Raw genomic sequence first — 13,983 nt, forward strand, 5'->3', positions numbered from 1 at the left:
TATAGTGCTGTTACCTACCATGGAAGATCCGCTCTCACAGTGTCTCAAGCCTCTCTGCTGTTAAGTGCTATTGATATCTCTTGTTCTGCATCCTTTCCGTTGCATCCATGCTACATTCCTGCAGCACAAACATTCACTGGAAAGTTGCTAGCTCCTGTCTTATCACACAATCAGATTTAAACTAGTGTCTACCTTTCTACTTCCTCTATTCACAAATCATCATTGATATACATAAACTATCTTTTCAGCTCCCATATCCTTCCAAATCATTTTCCTGTCCCATCCATCTACCTTCACGCTTCTTATTGTCTTCTGTTGTCTCCTATGCCCTGAGCTATAATTGAGTTAGATGCTTAAATCAATGTACTAGATAATGCTTTTATCTACTTTAGATTCAGCATGAAAGATATGATTAGGTCTGAGTAGTCTAACTTGTTTTTTCAGATAGCTAATAGTAACTAAAAATTTTGTTCCCAAGAGAGGCTTTTAAATTACATCCCATTTAAGTTCATATCTCAATTACTAGACATTTAAAGTTTGTGGTTTTAAGATTAGTTATTTTGCACTTACAAACACTGAGAGCAAGAAAATATAGGGAAAAGGAGAATAATAAACTGTTGGAAAATTACAGGGAAAAAATGTATCTTAATAAATGATAAGTATAACTTTCCCATTCAGCACCTTTATCAAATGTTTGTCAGCTCAGTTCTGTACATCTTGCCAGTCAAATGTGCCTGTGAAGTATCACTTTGTACTCCCCTACACAATAAACTTCCAATATGGTTCAGTATGAGAGGGTAGTATAGTCCCAAAGTCCTGAAATGATCTCAGAGAGACACTAGTAATGTTCCTATTGCCTGATAGAACATTTCTGATTTTAGCTTTATTTATTTGCTTGGTAAATTATTTTACAGATTGCTATTAAATCTAAAAATGTGCTGTCAGATCAAGAAAACACCCTTACATGTCCCTTGGCAAATTCATCATAGTGGCAAATATCTCTAATAAACATAACATTCTTTACCACAGTACTTCAACAAGGCAGGCATTTTTTCCTTTCTCTCTTTTGGATTCAGATACCATACAATGAGCTGTTTATTGTACACTGATGGTGGTGCCTAAGAGTATCATCATACAAATTTTGAATGGAAAGCATATATACACCAGGGCATGCTTGATATCCATCGGGTAACTGCAATTATACTTGCTGCATCTTCACGCCTTATAAGTGAAGTTTTTGCTCAGTGCATTAGTACGTTATATTGTTACAAAGCCATTTGCACTAGCTGAGTGTTTACTACAGGATGAAGTTCAAATAATTGGTTTTGAGACAGCACTAGGTGATCTGTGAACTTCAAGACTGAAACATTTTCCTTTCAGCCACCATTTGGTCACAGTGGATATCAGTCATGGATTTCCTTCTATTTTGCTTCAAGATTTCTTTTTTGGATTTTTCTGTGTACTCAGTCTGGGAGTTCTTTCAAACAAACTGCTAAACTATCCAGTTTTAATTGTTTAAAAGGGACAACTTTTAAGATTAAATCATTGCTGGAAACACCTGTGCTAAGAAAAATATATTCAAGGCCAGGTGCAGCTCAAGCATGATTTAGAAGAGGGGAGGCCTTTCAATGTAGTACTGCACAGCAAAACCAGACTTGGATGTAATGGAGGGCTGCTGAAACAGAGTGGCAGCATGGCTGTTGAGCAGAGTTGCAGCCACACTCTCACTTCCAGTCCTCACGTAGTCCAAGCACAACAGCAAGAAAATGTGAGTGGGACTAATGGTGAACCTAAAGGCCTCTTAATTCTTTTCTCCCTGAGTGTATCCAGATTATCCTAACTTAATTTGTTAAGCCTACACATCCAATATGAAACCTCTGAATTATTAGTCTTCAGAATATTCATTCATAAATACTGTGCATAAGAGGGAAATCTACAATCACATATGGGATGTGCGGATAGACAGTTAGATGAATAGAGAAAAGAAACTTCAGTGAGTACTTATGAACAGATATCTAAATCTTAGGGTTTAACATAAATGGTACTGAGGACACTGCATGCCAGGTCATACACTGCAGAGCATCTAGAAAGGAATGAGTGAAGAGAGGTGAAGAACAGAAAATATTAAACTGTACCTGAAGCTTTTCAGGACCACCAAACAATTGAATTTTCAGGCATATCAGTGGAAGCAGGAAAATAGGTACCTTGACAAGAGAATCCTTCTGAGGGTGCTCTTTTTGGGAAATTATTCTGCAGTGGTTATGCAGAATTTACCCAATAATTTTTGGTCATGTCTGCACATTATTTTCCTGCTTTCTCTCCAGATGCCTAACACTAAGTATTGCAAAGGTTTTAGAAAAAAATAAAAAAAATCACATGACAGAACAGTGCCCATAACATCAGGAGCCATTTAGAATCTACAATAGGTCACTCAAGTCCTACCAAAGTACAATGGTGAGACATAAAAGTAATTAGCATTCAACATAGTCTAAAACGTCTCATATGAAACCTATTTGCAAAATCCCTTGTTGTTTTCATTACATTTATTCATCTGAGGATTATCAGTGCAACACAGGTCCTCTTAAAATTGTTTACTAGTAAATGGCTAATGTGTTCAGATGTTAATTACTCTGTTTTGACTTGAGATTAAACAAAAAAAAAATGACCATTAGCCACTGAAAACATTTGATTGGCAATTACTCATTACTTTATGAAGGCTATTGCAGTGAAACAACATATGATTCACCAATGAAATAGCTTATGAGCTAAAGTCAGACTAGAAATCTTAAATGTAACTGCTGCCTTCGAAGGAGTAATAAACTGCATATGAAACTAGGCATGCAACATGAATGAAAGGGTCTCTAAAAGGTCAGGTCAAGGCCTGCTCAATATCAAACTTAAAGGCTCATTTTCAAAATGCACAGTTAACAATTTTAATCTTTCCCCCACCCTCTTTCTTACACATATTAGAAATATTGATTCAGGTAGATATATTCAGGCAATTTTTAAAGATGTAAGTTTCAGGGCAAATGGGAAATTAGAACTGAGTTTGATTTCAGAATCTATCTATTTGCAGTGACTTACTTCTCAGTTTAGTAACATTTGGTATGTGTTGCAAATACGTAGTGTAATTTGCAGTCTGTTACACCACTGTGTAATGTGCCATAAAGAAACAAGAACGTACAATTAATGATTTAGTATGTATTTCAACATGATAAAATGCAGAAAATATCCATGTGTTTTTTCATTGAAACAAAAGAACTATTGCTAGTCCCTGATTTTTCTCCAGTCTTTTGCTTTTTGGTTCAGGAAAGAGATTTTTAGCATGCATGGTATAACTATCTTTAGGTGTATGCAATCCAAATTAAGAGAAAGGGAGAAAGTTTGAAGAGTTTTTCCCACTTCCTCTGAAAGAATAAAATTATCTATTTACAATAACTATCAGTTTAATGTAGACAAGTATTTTGGGTTTGTGTGGCGGGGTTTTGGTAGCGGGGAGGGGCTGCAGGGGCGGCTCCTGTGAGAAGCTGCTAGAAGGGGGTTGTAGTGAGGTGGGTGTTGGTCTTTTCTGTCAGGTGGCTGGAGATAGGACAAGAGGAAATGGCCTTAAGTTGAGGCAAGGGAGATTTAGGTTAGGTATTAGGAAAAATTTTTTTACTGAGAGGGTTGTCAAACATTGGAATGGGCTGCCAAGGGAAGTGGTTGAGTCACCATCCCTGGAGATATTAAAAAAGCGAGTGGACAGGGTACTTGAGGACATGGTTTAGTGGGCATGGTTAATGGTTGGACTCGATGATCTTGAAGGTCTTTTCCAACCTAAATGATTCTACGATTCTATGATTGTAAGCTTCCCCGGCTCCAAGTCGGACCCACCTCTGGCCCAGGCCGAGCCCATCAGCAACGGTGGTAGCGCCTCTGGGAGAACAGATTTTAGAGGGGGAACCTGCAATGAGTTGGGGGGATTGGAATGTGAGAGGAACCCCTCTGCAGACACCGAGGTCAGTGAGGAAGGCGGGGGAGGAGGTGGGCCGGAGGAGGGGATGCCCCTGCAGCCCGTGGTGAGACGGCAGGCTGTCCCCCCCAGCCCGTGGAGGGGAGCGGGGGAGCGGAGGCCCACCTGCAGCCCGGGGAGAGAGGAGCCCGCGCCGGAGCAGGGGGATGGATGCCCCCCAGGATGGCCGTGACTCCATGGGAAAGCCCGCGCTGGAGCAGGCTGTGACTGAAGATCGGCTCGCGGAAAGGACCCACGCCAGGGAAGAAGTTCAGGAAGAACTGCAGCCCGTGGGAAGGACTCACGTTGGAGAAGTTCATGGAGGGCTGTCTCCCGTGGGAGGGACCCCACGCTGGAGCAGGGGAAGAGTGTGAGGAGTCCTCCTCCCCCTGAGGAGGAAGGAGCGGCAGAGACAAGGTGTGTGGAGCTGACCCCAACCCCCATCCCCTGTTCCCCTGCGCCGCGGGGGGAGGAGGGAGAGAGAACCGGGAGTGGAGCTGAGCCGGGAAGGAGGGAGGGGTGGGAGGAAGGCGTTCTGAGGTTTGGGTTTACTTCTCAGTATCCTTGTTTTGATTTGATTGGTAGTAAATTAAATTGATTTTGTTTTTTCCCCAAGCTGAGCCAGTCTTTTGCCCGTGACCATAAGTGGTGAGTGATCCCTCCCAGTCCTTGTCTTGACTCACGAGCTTTTCTTTGTATTTTCTCCTCATCCCACCGTGGCCAGGGGCGGGGAGTGAGTGAGTGGCTGTGTGGTGCTTTGTTGCTGGCTGGGCTTAAACCATGACAAGTTAACCTGGAACTAGTTAAAATAATGTACTTAATAAAAGTCTACAAAAGGTTACCCTCTCAGTTGAAGTTCTGATAAATTTCAACACTTTTACTGTGTCAATAAGGAATTATTTCCTCTTCCCTTCCAAATAGTGAATCATATTCTCACTAAGGCCAGTGACACACTCAAGTCTCAGCTCACCAAGTCTAGGAAAAATTCTTCATTACTGAAAGGAGGATAGAAGTTTTAATCCTCATTTACAAAAGCATAAGAGATTTTTCCAAAACAATGATCTTAATGTTAAACTGATGATATTAACACAGTTCCAATATTAAATATGGAAGCACTACACCATTTCTTTTATTTTTGAATGCTTTAGCTGTATCTACTGAACAAGAAAGGTTAATTTTGTTGTAGATGGCCTAAACAACATTCCCAAACTTATGCCTCTTCTGCACCTCCTCCTTACACCATTGTCTGAAAAAAACATGTGCACTATTGTCTAAAACAACAACTTCCAAAGAATCTTTTTTCTCATGTAAGCAGTACCAGGAGGAGATAAAGATTAAAACATTTGGGGGGCAGGGTTAATTGAAGACAAAAGCAAATGGAGGTGGTTGTTTGGGTTTTTTTAAGTCCAAAAATGAAATGTGTTCAGTGGAAAAAGGTTGTAAATCAGTTTCCTTTTACAAGCTGATAGGAAATATCAGAAGAAATAATGGCTAGACTGATTAGAGTATTTGGGTGCTTTGGGAAGTAGGTTCCTTGCTTTTGCCCAACTATCATCATAATCTAACCTTTTCCAGAGTTGTGTTTCCTTTGAGTGGAAATTCTTATTCACATCACTTTAAGAGAAATAAAATTAGACCAGATTAAATGATAGCAAACATATTGTACTGAATAGTGAGTATAAACTCTCTTACACTGGAAGGAAGGTGAAGTGTCTGGGTGGATGACTTCTCTTTCCCTTGAATTCATTCAATGGCTATCTTCCTGACTCTTTTTGCCACTACAGTTTTAGTTCAACTAATATTGCAGTGAATATAACATTGCCTTTATGTTACAGTGTAAGTCACAACCCAGAGTAAAATCATTATACAGGTTGATATTTCTTGGAGGCAAAATAGTTAACAGCAATGGCACTGAAAAGATCATAATAAATAAGAGATTAAGTTAAACTAAAAAAGAGGTAAGTTTTTTAACATAATTCGGTTTCTAATAATGTCAGATAATAAATGCAGTGAATAGGAAATTTTATTAGAATAATTTACTACTCATCTACACTAATTCATGGGATATAATAACTTATTATTCACCTCTTTTTCTTACATGCGTTCTAATGCAAACTTGATTTACCTTTCTTCTCTGTTATTCTTCCCAATACTGTACCTGACACTTAAGAATAAAAACTGTATAAGGAAACAACTGTAAAATATATAAATATACACACGTATTAACACAATGTGATTGCAAATATAGATAAACTTAAATATTACTTAAATTGTGCATAGCAATATTTGTCAAAGTAACCTTATGTATTCTAGGAATTATGTGCATAATAATTGCATGCATTTTCCACTGAAGCAAGTGAAATGCCAGTTAGAGAGATGAAGGTGTAACTATATAAATCAGTAATTAGTTTGATCCAGAAAACTGCTGCCTCAATTTTGGACTATAATTTTTCTGGTCTGAGGGGATTATCTATGCCTTCATCTCTGTTTTTCTGTACTGCATTGAGCATCAACAAGTGAAATTATTATTATAAATTATTCTAATTATTTTTTTTTATGTATGTTTGAAAAGTCTCACTTTATAAAGCATTATGAAGAGTTATCTTTAGTTCATAATGTAGGTAATACATGATCAGTAAAAGCTTCAATTTATTGTTCAGTTGCATTCTTATTACGCAAATTGCACATCAGAATAACAAATGATAGTCTGAATGATAATGCAGTACTGATGCTAATTTGTCCTTTTATATTTACTCCCGTGTTTCATAGTTTTCCATGTTCATGTAAATAAAAAAAAAAATCAATTTCCTTTTGTAACAATCCCCACCCCCTCAAGCCATAATCCCCAGTGGGGCTTGTGATGGCTGCATCCAGTTTACTCTGGACTTTGGGGGATGGATAGCAACATAGTAGCCAAGGGCTGTCTGGAATGGTGAGCCAAAGGTCTTGCTGGTGGGCAGATATGACTGTCTTACTCCATAAATACTGGACAGCCCAGGGCCGGTGGAGTTCTCCTGCGTGTCAGCGAGCTGCACGTCAGGATCTCCCCTTGAGTAGGGACAGTTCTGAAGGTTACTCCTTGAGGTTGAGAGCTTCCTTGCCGCAACAGATCCTCGGTAAGTGATTAATAGCATGCAAAACTGAAATCTTAGCTAAGTGATATAAAGGATTGATTGACCATATATAATCCTTTAGACATAAACTGTTAATCGAGTCTGGGACTAGGAGTGGATCCAGCTGCACTAGATGCCTCTCTCAGAAGGAGTTTAGAAAGCAAGGGGGTCTGCTCTGAACCTCGTGACTCAATGGGAGGGTCTCCATGACAGTTTTGTCTGATGCTGTCCTCTACGCAGTAAATAATCAAGTGTACCTTGCCATCGAATCTTGTTAAACCACTGTTGCATTTACTATCAGACTTTGTTAAATTGCTCTTTTATATCAATAAACATATTGCTACTTTTCTCTTATGAGTAAAGTGCGTCACTCCATGTGCAACACAGGTTCATTTCTCAGAGTTTGAATTTTTTAAGAGGAATATGATCTGGACAGATTTTATCATTGAGGGAACCTGAAGGAAAATAATTAAGTTCTGTCCATATTTCTTAGCAACAGCTTTAATGAGACTTAATCTCTACTTTCCTATAGGCATCTATTGCACTTACTGATTTATGGAAAAAAAATTAGAATTCAGTAATGAGATTTTCTGCTAATGAAAAAGGCTGTTCTAATTCATACACTGGTACAGTTAGACACCAAACAAAATATGCACCTTCTACTCAGTTTTTTCAGCAAAAATTGTTTTATACACTTTGCAAACACATCATTGAAGCAAATTAATATATTAGATAAAACAGTTCTGTGGAAAACTGCATGGATGGAAGTATAAAAACTCGATAGGAAATTATCTGTTAATGGTCTGAAACTATGGAAATAAGAGCTAGAAGTAAAACTGATTGGAGGATGGTGCACATTTGGTTGAAAAATTGTTCTTTGTCAACAATTCCTGTCAGTTGGGTGTTTCAGAGAGGGTACTATGGAGGCTCTATATAAAATTTGTGGATGACAATAAGCTAGCTGTGTCCCCCCATACATCAAGGCAAGAAGCAGGGCCGGATCAAAATGACCATGGCAAACTAAAAGACTGGTCTAAAATTAAGACAAAAATATAACAACAGTACTAAAAAGCACAATATTTCAAGAGAAGTAAAATTGAAAGTATGAGTTGGAGAATAAGAGGCCTGAAAAGGACCATGAGCCAACTATGAAACAGCAGTTCATACTGTGGGGGTGCCTGCACATCCTCCCCTCTTGGTAGAATGTCCTGGATGACAACAGATGATACAATGGGAATGCAAGCCTAGACAGTACATTTGTATACAGCGCCCCAAACTTTATGTTCTGATGGTGTTTGCCAAAAATGGAGGATGCTAAAAAAAAAGCTGCAAATTGCTACCATACAAGGATGCAGTAACAAGGGGTTACCGAGGGACTTTAAACAAAGAAGGAATCAGCTAAAAAACAAAAAAAAAGTAACAGAAGCAGAAAAATGTTTAGTAGTGTCGGGAGAAAGGAAGGGAAACAGAGCAGCAGTTAAAACATGTTTTGGTGCTATCACAGTCTCCCTGGGGCATCATGGCCTCTGCTCATATTCAGCTGGCTGTTGACCAACACCCCCAGGTCCTTTTCCACCAGGCAGCTTTCCAGCCACTCTTCCCCAAGCCTGTAGCGCTACATGGAGTTGTTGTGACCCAAGGGCAGGACCTGGGACTTGGCCTTGTTGAATCTCATACAATTGGCCTCAGCCCATCGATCCAGCCTGTCCAGATCCCTCTGTAGAGCCTTCCTACCCTAGAGCAGATCAACACTCCCACCCAGCTTGCTGTCATCTGCAAACTTACTGAGGGTACACTCGATCCCCTTGTCCAGATCATTGATAAAGGTATTAAATGGAACTGGCCCCAGTACTGAGCCCTGGGGAACACCACTTGTGACCTGTCGCCAACTGGATTTAACTCCATTTACCACAACTCTGGGCCCAGCCATCCAGCCAGTTTTTTACCAAGTGAAGAGTACACTCATCCAAGCCATGAGTGGCCAGTTGCTCCAGAAGAATACTGTGGAAAACAGTATCAAAGGCTTTACTAAAGTCCAAGTAAACAACATCCACAGCCTTTCCCTCATCCACTAAGTGGGTCACCTGGTCATAGAAGGAGATCAGGTTAGTCAAGCAGGACCTGCCTTTTATAAACCCTTGCTGACTGGGCCTGATCACCTGGTTGTCCTGTACATGCCGCATGATGGCACAGAAGATGATCTGCTCCATAACCTTCCCTGGTGCCGAGGTCAAACTGACAGGCCCATAGCTCCCCAGCTCCTCCTTCTGGCCTTTCTTGTAGCTAGACATCACATTTGCTAACCTCCAGTCAACTGGGACTTTCCCAGATAGCCAGGACTGCTGATAAATTATGCAAAATGGCTTGGTGAGCACTTCTGCCAGCTCCCTCAGTACCCTTGGGTGGATCCCATCCAGCCCCATAGACTTGTGTGTGTCTAAGTGGTGTAGCAGGTCACTAACCATTTCCCCTTGGATAATGGGGGCTTCATTCTGCTCCCTATCCCTATCTTACAGCTCAGGGGGCTGTGTACTCAGAGAACAACCGGTCTTACTATTAAAGACTGACGCAAAGAAGGCATTAAGTACCTCTGCCTTTTTCTCATCCTTTGCCACTATGTTTCCCGCCACATCCAATAAAAGATGGAGATTCTCCTTAGCCTTCCTTTTGTTGCTAATGTATTTATAGAAACTTATAAAATTGTCTTTTATGGCAGTAGCCAAATTAATTTATAGTTGGGCTTTGGCCCTTCTAGTTTTCTCTTGTTATCCTTGTAGTTCTCCTGAGTTGCCTGCCCCTTCTTCCAAAGGTCATAAACTCTCCTTTTTTTTCCTGAATTCCAGCCAAATCTCTCTGTTCAGCCAGGCTGGTCTTCTTTCCTGCCAACTCATCTTTTGGCACATAGGGATGTCCTGCTCCTTAAATTTGTTTTAAACCACATTAGCTGAGCAGTCTTTCCTGCAAAAGACAGCAGGAAGCTATTCTTTTATTCTTTTAAGTGTGGATGATACTTCTTGTGGAACACCATTTAATTTCAGATATTAACAATGTGATATCACCAAAAAATAGCTTACAGTAGTGTGGCAATATGAAAAGAATCTTGGATTTATAAGAAACAAAGAAGGAATTTCATTTGAGTCTAGATAAGAGAAGGTTGAGAAAAGGTATGGCTGCAATTTTACAAAATGTAAAGCAAGATACAAAGGAATGGTCATCTCAATGGCTACTGTGGTAAAGGACACACCTTCACACATAAACAACATAAAAAAATGAATGAAACTAAACAGTAATTTAGATTGTATATTAGGAAAAATTTCCAAATTTTGAGGTTGCAAAGTTAATACTTCATACTTGTAATAAAGTGGTTGGTTACAGGGGAAATTTATTTTATTGGTTTCAAGAAAGTTTCACTGAAAGCACATGCAGATTTCTGTACTTCTTCAAAGTAAAATTGAAGTTTTGTATTATTTGAGTCCGGGCTAAGAACTCCTGCAGTGACTCTTCTAGGAATTCCACTGTACTATTACTCTGAAAGAAAAAGACATACAGCTGCAGGACCTCATAGCAGGAAAAATAGTCAAGGAATGAGTTGCAGTGAAATAAACAAAAGAAATTCCAGTGTTGTTTGGTTAAGCCTGTGAAAAAGCTCTGAATTTCTACCCTTCTCTGTCTTTTCAACACTGGCATTAAAGCTAGCATAACAGACTTTGGCCTCCAAGGTGATATTTTATGTCTTTTTCCTTCTCCAGCTATTCACATTTTCCTCTTAGTCAAGCCACCAGGTGGTGTTACCAAGGGATGAATACTGGTAAGGTTACAACATATTCAAGGCAATCACTTCTCACCTGGTGTCACTTGCTTCTTTTTGCAGGCTTACTATGATTATACCCTAGCCTGATTTGCATTGGATTAGTGGAATTTCCCTGTCTTTTTAATGGAAGGGAACATATGGCACATAGCTTTAAAAGTGTGCTACCAAACATAATGAATGTTGGATTGACATTGTTACACCCATAGGGTTTGTTGATAAAAACAGATATTTATACACTATGACATTCTTTCTGCTACCCCTACTCAATGTATGATTCATGAGAAAAAGGATCAGATAGAACAGACTTGGTAAATGGGTAGAAACAGAAATAAACAAGCAGAGACTAAACAAAATTCTGTATTACAGAACACAGGACCATATTGCCATTGCTAGAAACAGACAATAAACTTTTTACTGATTTTTGAGGGCCTCGGGACTGAGGCTTGTCAGGCTTGCTCTGCTTGAACTTTTCTTGACCTGCCTGTAACTTTGTTTTTCTTGATGTCTCTGTGAAAGTAATTTCTCTAATTGACAAAGTGTCCACAGCTAATTTGTTTTACTTTTATTTTCCTCTGTATGGTCCAGCCATAGTTATATATAGATAAAGCAGTTATTCTGTGTAGAATGAGATACTTATAACTCTAAAACAATGATGTAGCACAGAGAAATACAGACCTGGTGTGATAGCAGAGGCCTTGAGAATCAGACACAGTGTGAGGCATAGAAGAGCACAGAGATGGAATGGTAAGGGATGAGTCTCAAGGAAATAAACAAGTGGGTTTTGGTTAAGCACGTGACAAAGCTCTGACTTCCTACCCTTCCGTGTCCTCCATTACACTTAATATCTCCTAACCTATAAAAGTCATGCCAGTTTCTTCACTGGCTCCTTTCTTATATTTTAGAGGTGAGACATACCTATTAGTCTCTATGGTATATGAAATGATGCTTCTTAAACTACTCAAGTGAGTAAAAATTTTCTAAGTTGCCACCATGCTAAGTATACCTATCTTAGAACTTGATAGATTCCACATTGTGTCTTGACCCTGATTTATTTTAAAATTCAGGAAGGTGACTATTTTGCAGTGAATGCAAAATATTCTGGATGTGACAGACATTCTGGATTCACTGTCTGTACATTGCAGGCCTAAAGAAATAGTTTAGAAATTTCAGATAGAAATAATTTGATTCCCTTATTATTTCTTATTAAGAAGGCAAAGGCAGGGACTCGGAGAATGAAGAACCACCCACTGTAGGAGAAGATCAGGTTTGAGACCATCTAAGGAGCCTGAAAGTGTACAAGTTCATGGGACCTAATGAGATGCATCCGCAGGTCCTGAGGCAACTCGCGGATGAAGTGGCTAAGTCCATCATATTTGAGAAGTCGTGGCAGTGGATAAAGTTCCCACTGAGTGGAAAAGGGCAAACATAACCTCCATTTTTAGAAAGGGAAAAAAGGAAGAGTTGGGGAACTACAGGCCAGGCAGTCTCACCTCTGTGCCCGGCAAGTTCATGGAGCAGATCCTCCTGGAAACTACGCTAAGGCACATGAAAAATAAGGAAGTAATTGGTGACAGCCAACATGGCTTCACTAAGGGCAAATCCTGCCTGACAAGTCTGGTGGCCTTCTATGATGGGGTGATAGTGTTGGTGGATAAGGGAAGAGCAATGGATGTCATCTACCTGGACTTGTGCGAAGCATTTGACACTGTCCCACATGACATCCTTGTCTCTAAATTGGAGAGACATGGATTTCGACAGATGGACCACTCGGTGGGTAAGGAATTGGCTGGATGGTCACACTCAGAGAGTTGTGGTCAAGAGTTTGATCTCTGAGTGGAGACCAGTGACAAGTGGCATTCCTCAGGGGTCAGTATTGCGACTGGCGCTATTTAACATCTTTGTCGAAGACATGAACAGTGGGATTGAGTGCACCCTCAGCAAGTTTGCCGAGGACACCACGCTGCATGGTGTGGTCGACACGCTCGTTGGAATGCATGCCATCCGGAGGGACCTTGACAGGCTTGAGAGGTGTGGCCGTGCGAATCTCATGAAGTTCAACAAGGCTGAGTGCAAGGTCTCACACCTGGGTCAGTGCAGTCCCAAGCACAAACACAGGCGGGTCAGGGAATGGATTGAGAGCAGCCCTGTGGAGAAGGACTTAGGGGTGTTGGTTGACAAAAAGCTCAACATGACCCAGCAATGTGCGTTTGCAGCCCAGAAAGGCAACCATATCCTGGGCTGCATCAAAAGAAGTGTGACCAGCAGGTTGAGGTGATTGTCCTCCTGTACTCTGCTCTTGTGAGACCCCACCTGGAGTACTGCGTTCAGCTCTGGGGGCCCCAACATAAGAAAGACATGGACCTGTTGGAGCGAGTCCAGAGGAGGGCCACGAAGATGATCAGAGGGCTGGAACACCTCTCCTATGAAGACAGGCTGAGAGAGTTGGGGTTGTTCAGCCTGGAGAAGAGAAGGCTCTGGGGAGACCTTACAGCAGCCTTCCAGTACCTAGAGGGGGCCTACGAGAAAGATGGGGAGGGCCTCTTTAACAGGGCATGTAGTGATAGGATGAGGGGTCATGGTTTTAAACTGAAAGAGGGTAGATTTAGATTAGATGTAAGGAGGAAGTTCTTTGCTGTGAGGGTGGTGAGGCACTGGAACAGGTTGCCCAGAGAGGCTGTGGATGTCCATCCCTGGAAGGGATCCCAAGGCCAGGTTGGGGGTTGGATCTAGATGATCTTTAAGGTCCCTTCCAAATCAAACCTTTCTATTGTTCTATGACTCTATGATAAATATACATAGGTTTGTCATATGTGTATATGTATGTATGTGTATATATATATGTAAACATATATATGTATACATAGTTACGAGTACCCAGAATTTCACAAAGGTTGATGCTTGTAATGAGAATTTCATACATAAACAATTGGGTCATAAAATTATTCAAGTGATTTTTGTACTCTGTACTGAGAAGTCCTGAGAAATCAGGTCTTATCTTTTACAAATAATAATTGCTGCTTTTTTTTTTTTAACAAGAATCTTTTGCTACTCTGTGTATTAGAACTGCA

The sequence above is a fragment of the Aquila chrysaetos genome, chromosome 1 (genome assembly GCF_900496995.4).
Source record: "Aquila chrysaetos chrysaetos chromosome 1, bAquChr1.4, whole genome shotgun sequence".
Taxonomy (NCBI): domain Eukaryota; kingdom Metazoa; phylum Chordata; class Aves; order Accipitriformes; family Accipitridae; genus Aquila; species Aquila chrysaetos.